This window comes from Poecilia reticulata, chromosome 5 (assembly GCF_904066995.2).
Source record: "Poecilia reticulata chromosome 5, P_reticulata-male-v2, whole genome shotgun sequence".
NCBI classification, from domain to species: Eukaryota; Metazoa; Chordata; class Actinopteri; order Cyprinodontiformes; family Poeciliidae; genus Poecilia; species Poecilia reticulata.
Window position 1 is genome coordinate 31,129,535 of NC_088834.1, and position 14,173 is coordinate 31,143,707.

Sequence of the window (14,173 nt, forward strand, 5' to 3'; positions counted from 1 at the left end):
GCAAATTCAGACACAGCAATTATACCTCCGTGAACGGCCTGAGAACCTGCACACACAAATGCACGAGCGCCATGTTGCAGTGGCACCTTGCGCCATAATTCACATTTTAAACAGATAAACAAATGGCACCAAACAAAAGCATAATACACTCTGTGTCTGTGTTGTACATGACCAGAGGTTCTCCAACATGCTCATGCTGACATGCACAGAAGCAATGTTATGAAACTGCATATGTAACTACACACACACAAATTGTCATTCACCTCTCAACACTGGAGCAAATTAACTGACATCAAACACCAGGACACACAGGCTTTAACATGTAAGGGACACTGGCTTGCTGGGAGAAAAGGAGCTATGGGAAGACAAACGGGAAGATGGAGGAAGTGGAGGTGGAGAAAAATGCCTAAGAGGGTTACGTATAGTAAGAAAAAGAGAAAAAAGGGTTACAAAAGGTTTATTCTTTAAAATTATAAAAAGTTGAACATATATGAATTTCTCATTGAAATATGTACGTATGAGCGTGGCAGTGGCATAGGGAGTGTACAAGTCTTTTCCCCCTCTCTACATGTACATAGTTCCAATATAAAGGACCGCATAATAATGTTTTTCATACACATTGCAGTATCTCCAACTCCTAGCTCTATTTTTTAAAATGCATCTAGAGCATACAGACGACTAAACGTTGAAAATAAATTTTACACCACATATGAAGAGCCATTTTTACTGCATCCATGTTTGGCTTCTTAGACTGTTCAAAAGTTGCAGATGAGCATATGGAAATGTACCTACGTAGACCTGTGTTAGCTCTTTGTTTTGCTAATTTGGAAAAAGTGCAAACTGAGCAAATAAGAAAATAAACAAAAATAACATCGTTCTACAAGAAACCCCCCCAGAAAAACACATTTGAAATGATGTTTGAAATAAAAAAAATTATAATAAATAAAACAAATGATCAGACTAAAACTTGTCCTTTAACTTGGAATTTATGTATAACATTTTGTTTATGTTGCCAGGTGACTATCACATTACCTATCAAAGTAATCAAAATCCATAATAATCTAGATTGGCTTGAAATTCAACATTTTATGTCACCAATTAACATTTTATCAGTGAAATTTTAGTTTTAGATTGATGTGAGTTTTTGTATATATAAAAAATATATAATCACAATGACATAAATTATTTTCTGAATGAGCAATTTTGTACATTTAAGTTGGTTTATTTCTCCTGCAGCCACCTGCCACCTACAAATACATCACCTTTACTCTGAACTGAAGATATGCACATAGCTTAATAAGTGAACTATGATACTTTGTCAGTTAACATGACAGCAAACACCAATACCGATCACCAATGATCTCTGCCGATCGCCTGGATGGACTGTTAATATTTTGCTTATAGACTAATCTCTTTCCTCCTTGAAGTAAAAAAAACCCTACAGCACCGGGAATTCCAAGGTTACGGAAAACGGAAAAGTTTGGCTGTGGGTGAAATTGTTTCAAGAATAAGTCTATCTTATAGATTAAGCTGATTGTTTGACAAAGTAAATTAACGTACAGCACCTGGAATTCCAAGGTGGTCTCCCATACAAGTACTGACCAGGCCAGACACCGTTTTGCTTCTGTGTTCAGACGAGAACAGCCTTAACCAGCGGAGGTTGACTGTAGATGACAATGTCTCAAGAGTAACTGCATTTTCAAGACTAACCTCTGTCCTAAGTAAAGTACAAAACCATAGAGCACCTGGATTTCCAAGGTGGTCTCCCATCCAAGTACTGACCAGGCCTGACACCGCTTTGCTTCTGTGATCGGACGAGAACAGGCTGAAACTGAGGAGTTTAGCTGTGGGTGAATTTGATTCAAGACTAAGTCTATCTTATAGATTAAGCTGATTGTTTGACAAAGTAAAGTAACCTACAGCACCTGGAATTCCAAGGTGGTGTCCCATTCAAGTACTGACCAGGCCTGACACCGTTTTGCTTCTGTGATCGGACGAGAACAGGCTTAACCAGCGGAGTTTGGCTGTAGATGACAATACATCAAAAGTAACTGTATTTTAAAGACTAACATTGGTCCTATGTAAAGTAGAAAACCCTACAACACCTTGAATTCCAAGGTGGTCTCCCATCCAAGTACTGACCAGGCCTGCCACAGCTTTGCTTCTGTGATTGGATGTGAACAGGCTTAACCAGTGGAGTTTGACTGTAGGTGACAATGGTTCAAGAGTAACTGTATTTTATAGACTAACCTTTGTCATACAGTATGTAAACATATCTTATGTAAAGTACTGACATCGCTTTGCTTCTGTGATCGGACGAGAACAGGCTTAAACGGAGAAGTTTGGCTGTGGGTGAAATTGTTTCAGGACTAACTGTGTCTTATAGATTTTGCTGATTGTTTGACAAACTAAATAAACCTACAGCACCTGGAAATCCAAGGTGGTTTCCCATCCAAGTACTGACCATGCCTGACACCGCTTTACTTCTGTGATCGGACGAGAACAGGTTTAGTCAGTGGAATTTGGCTTTAGTTGACAATACCTCAAGATGAACTGTATTTTAATGACTAACTTCTGTCCTATGTAAAGTAGAAAACCCTGCAGCACCTGGAATTCCATGGTGGTCTCCTATTCAAGCACTGACCAGGCCTGATACCGCTTTGCTTCTGTGATCGGACGAGAACAGGCTTAACCAGTGGAGTGTGACTGTAGATGACAATGTCTCAAGAGTAACTGCATTTTCAAGATTAACCTCTGTCCTAAGTAAAGTACAAAACTGTACAGCACCTGGAATTCCAAGATGGTCTCCCATCCAAGTACTGACCAGGCCTGATACTGTTTTTCTTCTGTGAACGGACGAGAACAGGTTTAGTCAGTGGAATTTGGCTGTAGTTGACAATACCTCAAGATGAACTGTATTTTAATGACTAACTTCTGTCCTATGTAAAGTAGAAAACCCTTCTGTCCTATGTAAAGTAGAAAACCCTGCAGCACCTGGAATTCCATGGTGGTCTCCTATTCAAGTACTGACCAGGCCTGATACCGCTTTGCTTCTGTTATCGGACAAGAACAGGCTTTATCGGATTAGTTTGCCTGTAGGTGACGATGTTTCAAGTGCAACATGTTTTTCTGCTAGAAAAGTTACCTGTGACAAGCATAACCTACAACATCTGTTTAGAGACCTTTTGCGTGTTAAGCAACCGTGATAACCTCTATAATACAGGTACTCATGCACCTTTAAGTGCTCCTGGTAGACGATCCACAATTTTTTTAAAGACTAATGTCAACAAGTGGCATGCAACAATGTCAAATAGTTATACCACATATCCTATCAGAAAGCACAGTAATTTGGTCAACAAACTGCTTCTGATATCTTCATAACATTTTTTGATCTCAGGTTTAGTTTATGGACTGTAAACTGAAATTAAGCACAAGTTTAAGTCTGGCAGAGACAAAATGTTCTACTCAAACTTGAACTCAGATTCAGAGTCTTGAGTGCTAACCATTACAACATAGAACATAAAAATTATGTAGCCTTGATTTAAAAAACGTCTGCATTAAAGTTGATTGGCATATGAAACATCACTAAGGAGTTTAATTCTTATTGTCTCACTACACCCTGTGACAAGTATAATCCTACAAAAATTGATTCAGTCTAGTTTCAATCCAGGGACCTTTTGTGTGTTAAACAAATGTGATAACCACTACACCACAGAAACTCATCCACTTCTAAGTGTTCCTGGGTAGATGATCCAAAATTTGTTAAAGACTAATGTCTGCATGCAACGTCAAATAGCTATACCACAGATCCTCTCAGAAAGCACAGTGACTTGGTGAAGAAACTGTCAGACTTTTACTTGTGCCTAATTTCACCCAATAGTCCATAAATTAAACCTGACATCAAAAAATGTATTGAAGAGGTCAGGAAAGAGACAAATGGTTCTACTAAGACTTGAACTCAGATCACTGGATTCAAAGTCCAGAGTGCTAACCATTACACCATAGAACCTACAAGTGTCAATGAAAGTGACGTAGCCTTCATTTCAATGAGGCCTTCATTAAAGTTGATTGGGATGTGAAACATCACTAAGGCGTTCGAGTCTTGTTGTCTTACTTACACCCTGTAACAAGCATAACCCACAAAATCTGTTTTTGTCTGGTTCAGAACCAGAGATCTTTTGCATATTAAGCAAACGTGATAACAACTACACTACAGAAACTGAACTTCTATGCTATGGTTCAGTTTGAGATTCCAAAATTGAAAATGTCAGACTCGACAATACCTCATCAGGACACACTGCACATCTGGTGACACCATGGAGGAGAACCTTTGGAGTATATACTCCCATTTACAGTACAGACCAAAAGTTTGGACACACCTACTCATTCAATGAGTTTCCTTTATTTTTATGACTATTGACATTGTAGATTCACACTGAAGGCATCAAAACTATGACTTAACACATGTGGAAATATGTACTAAACAAGAAAGTGTAAAACACCTGATAATATGTCTTATATTCTAGTTTCTTCAAATTAGCAACCTTTTGCTATTATTACTGCTTTGCACACACTCTGCATTCTCTTGATGAGCTTCAAGAGGTCGTCACCTGGAATGGTTTTCACTTCACAGGTTGTGCCTTGTCAGGTTAATAAGTGGGATTTCTTGTCTTATAAATGGGGTTGGGACCATCAGTTGTGTTATGCAGAAGTCAGGTGGACACACAGCTGATAGTCCAACTGAACAGAGTTTTAGAATTTGTATTATGGCAAGACAAAAGCAGCTAAGTAAAGAAAGACAAGTGGCCATCATTATTTTAAGAAATGAAGGTCAGTCAGTCCGAAAAATTGGGAAAACTTTGAAAGTGTCCCCAAGTGCAGTCGCAAAAACCATCAAGCGCTACAAAGAAACTGGCTCACATGAGGACCGCCCCAGGAAAGGAAGACCAAGAGTCACCTTTGCTGCAGACAATAAGTTCATCCGAGTCACCAGCCTCAGAAATCGCAGGTTAACAGCAGCTCAGATTAGAGACCAGGTCAATGCCACAGAGTTCTAGCAGCAGACACATCTCTGCAACAGCTGTTTAGAGGAGACTGTGTGAATCAGGCCTTCATGGTAGAATAGCTGCTAGAAAACCACTGCTAAGGACAGGCAACAAGCAGAAGAGACCTGTTTGGGCTAAAGAACACAAGGAATGGACATTAGACCAGTGGAAATCTGTGCTTTGGTCTGATGAGTTCAAATTTGTGATCTTTGGTTCCAACCACCATGTCTTTGTGCGACGTAGAAAAGGTGAACGGATGGACTCTACATGCCTGGTTCCCACCGTGAAGCATGGAGGAGGAGGTGTGATGATGTGGGGTTGCTTTGCTGGTGACACTGTTGGGGATTTATTCAAAATTGAAGGCATACTGAACTAGCATGGCTACCACAGCATCTTGCAGTGGCAGGCTATTCCATCCCGTTTGCATTTAGTTGGACCATCATTTATTTTTCAACAGGACAATGACCCCAAACACACTTCCAGGCTGTGTAAGGGCTATTTGACCAAGAAGGAGAGTGATGGGATGCTGCGTCAGATGACCTGGCCTCCAGTCACCGGACCTGAACCCAATCGAGATGGTTTGGGGTGAGCTGGACCGCAGAGTGAAGGCAAAAGGGCCAACAAGTGCTAAGCATCTCTGGGAACTCCTTCAAGACTGTTGGAAGACCATTTTAGGTGACGACCTCTTGAAGCTCATCAAGAGAATGCCAAGAGTGTGCGAAGCAGTAATCACAGCAAAAGGTGGCTACTTTGAAGAACCTAGAATATAAGACATATTTTCAGTTGTTTCACACATTTTTGTTAAGTATATAATTCCACATGTGTTAATTCATAGTTTTGATGCCTTAAGTGTGAATCTACAATTTTCCTAGTCATGAAACATTTTACAGACCAAAAGTGTCCAAACTTTTGGTCTGTACTTTATATTGGAGTTTGAAAGATCAACTCCAATTTTATATCAGAGAAGATCTTTCAAAATAACTAAAGTAATGATTTTCTCATAAAATCCTTTTTTAATTTTTTTATTTATTAACAAATCTAGTTTTGGAACTCTGACATAATCCAGAATAGTTTATGTTAGCAATGCTTGTTTTTTAGACAAGTCTTTAAAAAAGATAACACGTATTAATCTACTTCACTTCAAAATAATACTCTGTTAGGTCTTGTAACTAATGTGAAGTCCCTGCAGTCTTTACCTTTCCTAGCTTAAAATGTTGAAATGATTTCTTTAAATATTATAAAACAAACAATGTATCAGTTAAGGTTGTCACTGTTCCTCAAATAATTCAAGTACCTCAATTATTCAAATTCGAGGCATATTATCTGCCTCGAAGCTTTGTTAAATTATGTTTTACTCGTTAAATGCACCATGTTTCAGACAGGTGCTTATTTAAGTTGTGCGATGCTCTTGCTTCCGCCAATAAGTGCTGGCAACATAACGTCCAATTTTCACGTTTGATCCGGGGGATATCACTGATTGATGATAACATCCAGGTTTTTAATCATTCTTTGGGGGACCCATAGGAATCCTTAAAATGACTGACGCATTGTGTAGAATATCACAGCCTTTCTTCTCCCAAAGCTTCTGTCTAATAGCTTGTTCACAGTTAATCAGTGGCGGAGCTAGAATTTTAAAGTTGGGGGGGCCAGGACTACTCCTGGCCCCCCCAACTCTCGGGGGGGCAAAATTTTAGGAAGCTCTGTTTGGACAGGTAACAATAGTTCGGGTCGGACCAGAATTATTTGCCTGATGGTGGTTCGGGCTTCTGATGAGTTTACATTAATGAGTTTGGAGCACACAGAGAAAAACTAAAGAGAATTTTATGATCTACTTATTATAGTTTAAGTAGAGGAATAACAGCTGACTGTTGAGAGAGGAAAGAAATTAAAGTGCAGATCCGTTAGGCAGAAACAAGCGCAGAGCGCTGGGCAATAAATGCGCATAAATGCTCCAATTAATCACACATGAGATGACAAACGCCAAATATACAATATATAGTTACACTGCTTACGTTAATGATGTTTTAAAAATAAAACCAGTAAAAACTTAACTGAGTTAATATGTCAGATTCCCTCCTCAGCCTCATTTTGATAAGAACAGAGAGCAGTTCGCTGGTTTCTGTCCAGACTGTGATCAGCTGACCACTTGGTGCTCAGACAGTTTCAACTTTACGCACAGAGAACATCGTGGAGCTCATTATTAATCAGACTAAGAACAATATCTGTCACAGAATCATCTCTGATCTGGACGCTTTAACGGACCAGAGGCTTTGAAGCGCCTAGCGCAGCTGATCCGCTTCTGCTGGGTTTTCTCCTGCAGAGGGAAGTGATGCGGGATCAGGAAACGATCAGAGTTCTGCCGTCTTCTAATCACGTCATTTCGGGAAATGTTACCTGATTTCAAAAACGTTCTCACAGAGAAATATCAAACTTTAAGGTGGAACTGCGGAACAAAGAAAAAAACAAAAGCAAAAATTGAATTGTTAATGCATGTCACCATGAGAAAAGCCTACTAAGTTTTGCTTAAAAAAACTTTTTTAAACATTTAAATCACACATTTGTCTCATGAACAGCCGTCTCATGTCTCATGTCTCTGTGATTGTTTTTGTTAAGCAAACTTATTTGTGCATGTCATAAATCTTTTCTTGATATTCTAAGTTTTTGTTTGACTCAAAGTTTTGCTTGTGATTCTCACATGACGTTGTGAGCAGTGGCGTAGCCAGAGAGGGGGGCCAGGGGGGCCATTGCTCCCCCTGTCATCTGATTGGCCCCCCCTGATGATTGACATGTAACGGCACCAGGTTATTCCTGTATATTATTTGGAATCATTCTAATTCAATATATCTAAAGAAGAAAATAATAAATATATGAAAAGAAAATGTATAAAACTTTATATAAGTCCATGTGATGACATAAATAAAAAGATTTTTATCAGGCGCGATACCAACCTCCTTTATACTCATAACAACAAGCTGATATTCTCCTGGATGTTTCAGTTGTGCTGCGCTGTGGTGCAACTCAAAGGCTAAAGCACTTCATACCTGGTGGTTGTAAAACACCAATAAGTTATTTATTGATCCTCCGCAAAAAAGAGAAAAAATCGAAGAGGGGCCGACAATGTTCGTAGTTTGGAGCAGAGGTGGCGCTAGAGTTTTTTTTTTGTCCGTCAAAGAAAAAAATCATTTTATTTCCAAGTTGTAGTCATCAAACAAAACATTTATTATTTCTCTGCGAGAACGTTTTAGAAATCAGGTAACATTTCACGAAATGACGTGATTAGAAGACGGCAGAACTCTGATCGTTTCCTGATCCCGCATCACTTCCCTCTGCGGGAGAAAAACCAGCAGAAGCGGATCAGCTGCGCTGTACACAAAAGTGGGCACTGTACACAAAAATGCAGCTCTTTATGCTAGTACTTTAAACATTCAAGTTAGGCTGAGATTTAATCTTTTATGCTAAAACTCATTGTCATACATAAAATCAACTACTGAAAAGTCACAGTAGAGTTCAGGAAAATGTTTTCTGTATGACATTCTTACAGAAAACCAGTTCTTACAGTTCTGCACAGTAGCGCAGGGCTGCACAGTGGTGAAGTTGGTAGAGCTGTTGCCCTGCAGCAAGAAGATTCTGGGTTCTGGGTGCATGGAGTTTGCATGATCTCCCTGTGCATGCGTGGTTTTCATCGGGTTTCCTCCCACAGTCCAAACACATGACTCTCAGGTTAATTGGTTTCTCTAAATTCTCCCTTGGTGTGTGTGTGAGTGTGTGCATGGTTGTGTGTCCTGTCTGTCTTTCTGTGTTGACCTGTCCAGGGTGATCCCGCCTCTCGCCCGGAACGTTAGCTGGAGATGGGCACCAGCAACCCACCCGACCCCATTAAGGGACAAGGGTGTAAGAAAATAGATGGATGGATGGATGGATTACAATTACTAATTATTCACATGTTGTATTCAATAATTTACACATGAACATGAAAGGTACAACACAACATGTCAAAGAACATTACTAATAAATTGTCAAACAAAAACTTAGAATATGAAGAAAAGATTTATGACATGCACAAATAAGTTTGTTTAACAAAAACAATCACTGAGACATGAGACGGCTGTTCATGAGACAAATGTGTGATTTAAATGTTTAAAAAAGTTTTTTAAGCAAAACTCAGTAGGCTTTTCTCATGGTGACATGCATTAACAATTCAATTTTTGCTTTTGTTTTTTTCTTTTTTCTGCAGTTCCACCTTAAAGTTTGATGCAGCTCTGCTTTCCTGATTGGACCGTCTTCATCTCCACTGCAGCAAACAGGAAGCTCTTTTTATAGATTACAGTCCACTAATCTGTAATCTATAAAAAGATTACAAGGGCATAAAGGTTGCTTTGTGCCCTTGTTCATATTTTAATAGTGTAATTCTGTAAAGACAAAATATGTAAACCAGAGCTAGACCACCAGCTCTGATTTACAAAATAGATCTGCAGAAAGAAATTACTAATAAAATATCTTACATATGCATAGTGTTAAGGAAGAATTTTTATATTACTGGTAAATTTAGCAAAACTCTGGCTCTGATACTTCCTTTTGATCCCGGGTTTTCTCGCGTGGCCACGTGCGGGAACAAAAACACAACAATGCGTGTTGACGTCACAGAATTACAGGATTTAATCCAATCAGAAGTAAATATAAGATAGTACAGGAAACTAAAGAAAGACAGATACAAACATTGTTACCTGAGACAAGAAGACAAAGAAATATCAAGGACGTCCTTGGAGAAAGAGCTGGTGCAGAAGTAAAATAAATCAGCTTTTTTCTAAAATGTTTCCCTTGTGCACAAACTTTTATACCCTGTAGGTGTGTTTTCCTCTTTAATGTATTCAAATAAGGCGTATCTCTACTTGACCAATTGGAAGACATCTCTGGCCCTGTTAAATTTTAGAAAAAGTCCCGCAGTTTGGTCGCAAGATCAAACACCTTTTGTTAAATAAGGTAGAAGCAGACTCTCCGAATTCATGGTGGTTTATGGCTTTCACAGATCAGTGTGAAAAGCTAGAACTTCCTACTGATTGTTTCCCGACAGACAAAGAGCAGATCAGAAGATCTTGGCAAACAATCTGCTTTAACTACAGTAAAATATATCAATAGGTCAGAATATGTTATAAATTTTAAAACTATAATTATGGTATTTCAATCAAGTCATGATAAATTCTAAAACTAACTTATTTTAAATTTATTTTCTTAACAGTATCCGGCCTCCTGTGGCTCTACAGCCATCTGGGCAAAGAGAAACAGATGCAGGAACCTCACAGGTAGCTGTGAAATTCTGGTTTCTCTTCTGCTCTGCCAGGAACAAACCTTTAATTCTGTATTTTAATTCAATGAAAAGTTCTCCAAAAACCCAATTTGTTATTCTGCACTCAGCATCTCCAAAGTTTAGTTCTGATATCAAACCAAAAGCAATAGATAATAAACAGAAAATAATGAAGTACAATTCCTGTTTCTAATTAGGAATTAGAAACAAATAAGAATTAAGACATTCATTCACCATAAACCTAAGTATTTTCTAATACTAAACAAATCATTTTCATGTGATTCTAATATAGTCAGAAATAATACAATTTCAAATACATTCATCATTAACTAAATTAATTCTAAAACAAGATAATAGAATTTTTAGTCAAAACATATTATTAATAACTAAGAAAAATGTCTTACAAATTAAATGTTAGTGATTTAAAACATTTTATGTTATATTCAGTTTTTGCACCATGTCAGATGTTAGTTCTGGAAGATTTCTCATCCTGGTTACGTGAACCGACCAAAGTTCCCCTTCTCAGAGTAATTCAAGTGATACTGTCCTCCACCTTCCTGCATATGTTAATTTATGACCTCCTGTCTTTAATGATAAGACCCCAGGGGTCTGAGCCGAGGCTCTCCTGCAGATCTATTTCAATACTTACCCAGCAATAGTATTTGTTTCAAATCACTAACAGAAACCTGTTCAAACTTAAGAAATTGGTTCTAAAAGGTTTAAACTGTGTTAAACACTCAAAATAATAATTTTTCTCAACAATAGTGTTATGCTCTATGTAGAGATTTCCTTTAGCTCTGATTGTATGTCTCACAATTTTGTAATTTATCATTGTTTATTAAACTCTGAAAGCTGAGAGGCTGTTAATATTCTGTCCTAGAAGGCGGTTAGATGGGCCCTTTTTTGTTGTTGCCCCTGTAGTGGTCTCTGTACGGCCCTGGCCATATATCTGCCGTAGCTAATACTAGGGACATTCTGTCATATGTGCATGGTTGTAAGTGAGGAAGACGCCGGTAAACCCAGGTAGTAATGAGGAAATTATGTATTTAATAAAGAATCAGGAACAAACTCAGAAAGACATGCGGCACTGGAAACGGACAGACGAACGATGAACTAATGACGAGGACCCGACGAAGGACAGAGACAACAGGTGGGGATAAATACACAGGGAAGCTAATCAGAAAGACATGGACACGCTGGAGGGACTACGTCTCTCGGCTGGCATGGGAACGCCTTGGGATTCCCTCGGAGGAGCTGGAAGGAGTGGCTGGGGAGAGGGAAGTCTGGGCCTCCCTTCTGAAGCTGAAAACCTATTAATCGTTTTTGTAGGGAAACTGGAGCACCCAGAGAAAACCTATCCATCTATCTATCCATCTTCTATCTATCTATCGATCAATCGATCGTTTTTTAAATGAAACTGGAGCACCCAGAGAAAACCTATCCATCTATCTATCCATCTATCTATCGACAAATCGATCGTTTTTGAAGGGAAACTGGAGCACCCAGAGAAAACCTATCCATCTATCCATCTATCTATCCATCTATCGATCAATCGATTGTTTTCGAAGGGAAACTGGAGCACCCAGAGAAAACCTATCCATCTATCTATCCATCTATCGATCAATCGATCGTTTTTGAAGGGAAACTGGAGCACCCAGAGAAAACCTATCCATCTATCTATACATCTATCCATCGATCGATTGATCGTTTTTGAAGGGAAACTGGAGCACCCAGAGAAAACCTATCTATCTATCCATGTATCCGTCCATCCATTTTCTTCAGGTCATGGGGGCAGCAGCCTAAGTAGGGAGGCACAAACTTCCCTCTCCTAAGCCACTTGGGTCAGCTCCTCCGGGGGATTCCCATCACATTCCTTGGCCAGCTGAGAAACAGACATTTATCTGGGACTGGAAATGGACGGGAATTTCACTCTTTTATTTTGCTGTTGGTGATCCTCAGCAAAGTGCACAGAGGTGGATCTGAGTAAAGGAAGTGTGACAGGCTTCCTAACTTTCTGACTACTCAGTATAGGTCTGTTCTTTGTGTCGTCATGTTTGTCAGCAGTTCCCACCGATCTTCTTGCAGATCTTCTTGCAGACTCTGCCAGGGAGGTAGTTCTCCCTGGCAGAAGTACCTCCCTGGCAGCTCCACACACTCTGTCTAATTCCATCAAGGTCTGCATGTTTTTCCTTTCAATCTCACACTGTTCCTTTTTCTCCTGCCGTTTGAGTTGAATTCGGGAATCCCAAGAATTGGTCAGACTTTTTATAGCTGCAGCTTTTTTCTCTTTCTCCAGTTTTTCACGCTTTTGCTCAGCAAATTCCCGCTCTTTCCTTTCTTTCAGTAACTTTTCCTCCATAAAAGCCCGTTTTTTAGCTTCTTCCTTCTTTGTAAGTGACAGTTGGTCGTACACTATTTTTTTACGTATTTCACGACTTCTATCCTTATCAGGAATGTCGCAGTCCATCAAGGAATCAGACCCTTTATTTATGATCTTGTCCATTTCAATCTGCTTTTGCCGTTTGTATTCAACTTGATCATCCCATGCATCAGTCAAATACTTTTGCATTTTGACTTTCTTTTCTTTCTCCTGTTTGTCAAGTAACTTTTGGGCAAACTCCTGCTTAGCTTTTTCTTGATTAAGCTTTTTCTCCTCAACAGCTTCTTTGACATATTCTTTTCTCCTTATATTCTCTATATTTTTATAGGCCGTCTTCTTACATTTCTCTTGAAATTTTACCTGCTCGTGAACATTTTTCTCCCTCTCGTCATGAACATATTCTGACCGTTTGCCTTCACTAACTCTGGGTGTTTGCCTTGGCTTTACCAATCGTTCCTCTGCCTTCTCACTAACCTGTTTGATGAATTTTTGTTCATTTCCACGTGACAAAGACTTTTTAAACTGTATGCCATGTTTGTCCTTTCCAGAATCCTCATTGGAAAGGACAATGAGTTTTGGACAAGCTCTCAACTTGTCAGCTTTAAACTTGTCCACATCCGTGGACAAGTTGAGAAGTTTTTGCCCATCTCTGTCAATTTGCAGCAACGTTTTTGAAGGAGTTTTCTCCCGCTTGTCTCTCCAGTTTTGCACATCCCGTGCGTAGGCATTTGTTGGTCTTGGCTTCTTCTCTTGTAATTTACGAAGAGCAGCTTCGTGTCTTTCTTTCATCTCCTGTACTTTTCGAAATTTATTATGCTGGTTAATGCGTGCCTGAATATCAATTCCGTCTACCAAACTTAGAAGGAAACCGGAGCTTGTGCTAGAGTTGGAATCACTTGTGGCGGAATTCTCCTGAATATCTACGCAATCCTCCCGAATCTCTACTTTTCGTTGCGGTATGGGGGTAGGATGGATATCTTTTTTAATTTTAGGTAATTTTAAAATCGAGTTCCTTAAAGCATGGTCCTGATCCTCAATTTTGACGCTCTTCTTGAATCCAAAATCACATGGGAGGTCTGGGTCAAATATCTTTCTCATCATAGGCATAGGTGTATCAGGCCTCCTGGGGAATCGACGGGGCTCCATCTTGCGTTACAGTCTCTGGGTGAAAAATTGCACTTCTCTATAAATCCGTTGAGTTCTGCGCATCTGGCTTTAGAACACACGTAACAAGATATTCAAAGGGTTCAGAGCTGATGTCATAGAATCTATGACACAAAGCCTGGGTTCCTAGTGACATCATCAGTTGGGTAGAAGTATAACAGTTGCTATGGTAACCAGGAAAAGCTCTGAAGTGATTCACACTTCTTAGTGAAGGAGATGTTTCAACCCATCAAAACATTTCCAAATAAACTCATTCATATTAACACAAATGTAACTTTTTCC

General features: G+C 39.2%; 1 non-coding gene and 1 pseudogene across 1 annotated transcript; both read right to left on the bottom strand.

Annotated features, from left to right (window-relative positions):
* Positions 1–1,913: 1,913 nt before the first annotated feature.
* Positions 1,914–2,032, bottom strand: LOC145551783 (5S ribosomal RNA; annotated as a pseudogene).
* Positions 2,033–3,937: 1,905 nt separating this feature from the next.
* On the bottom strand, positions 3,938–4,009 carry trnaq-uug (transfer RNA glutamine (anticodon UUG)). The gene has a single exon. It is a non-coding gene; the product is annotated as a tRNA-Gln (tRNA).
* Between the last annotated feature and the right edge of the window lie 10,164 nt (positions 4,010–14,173).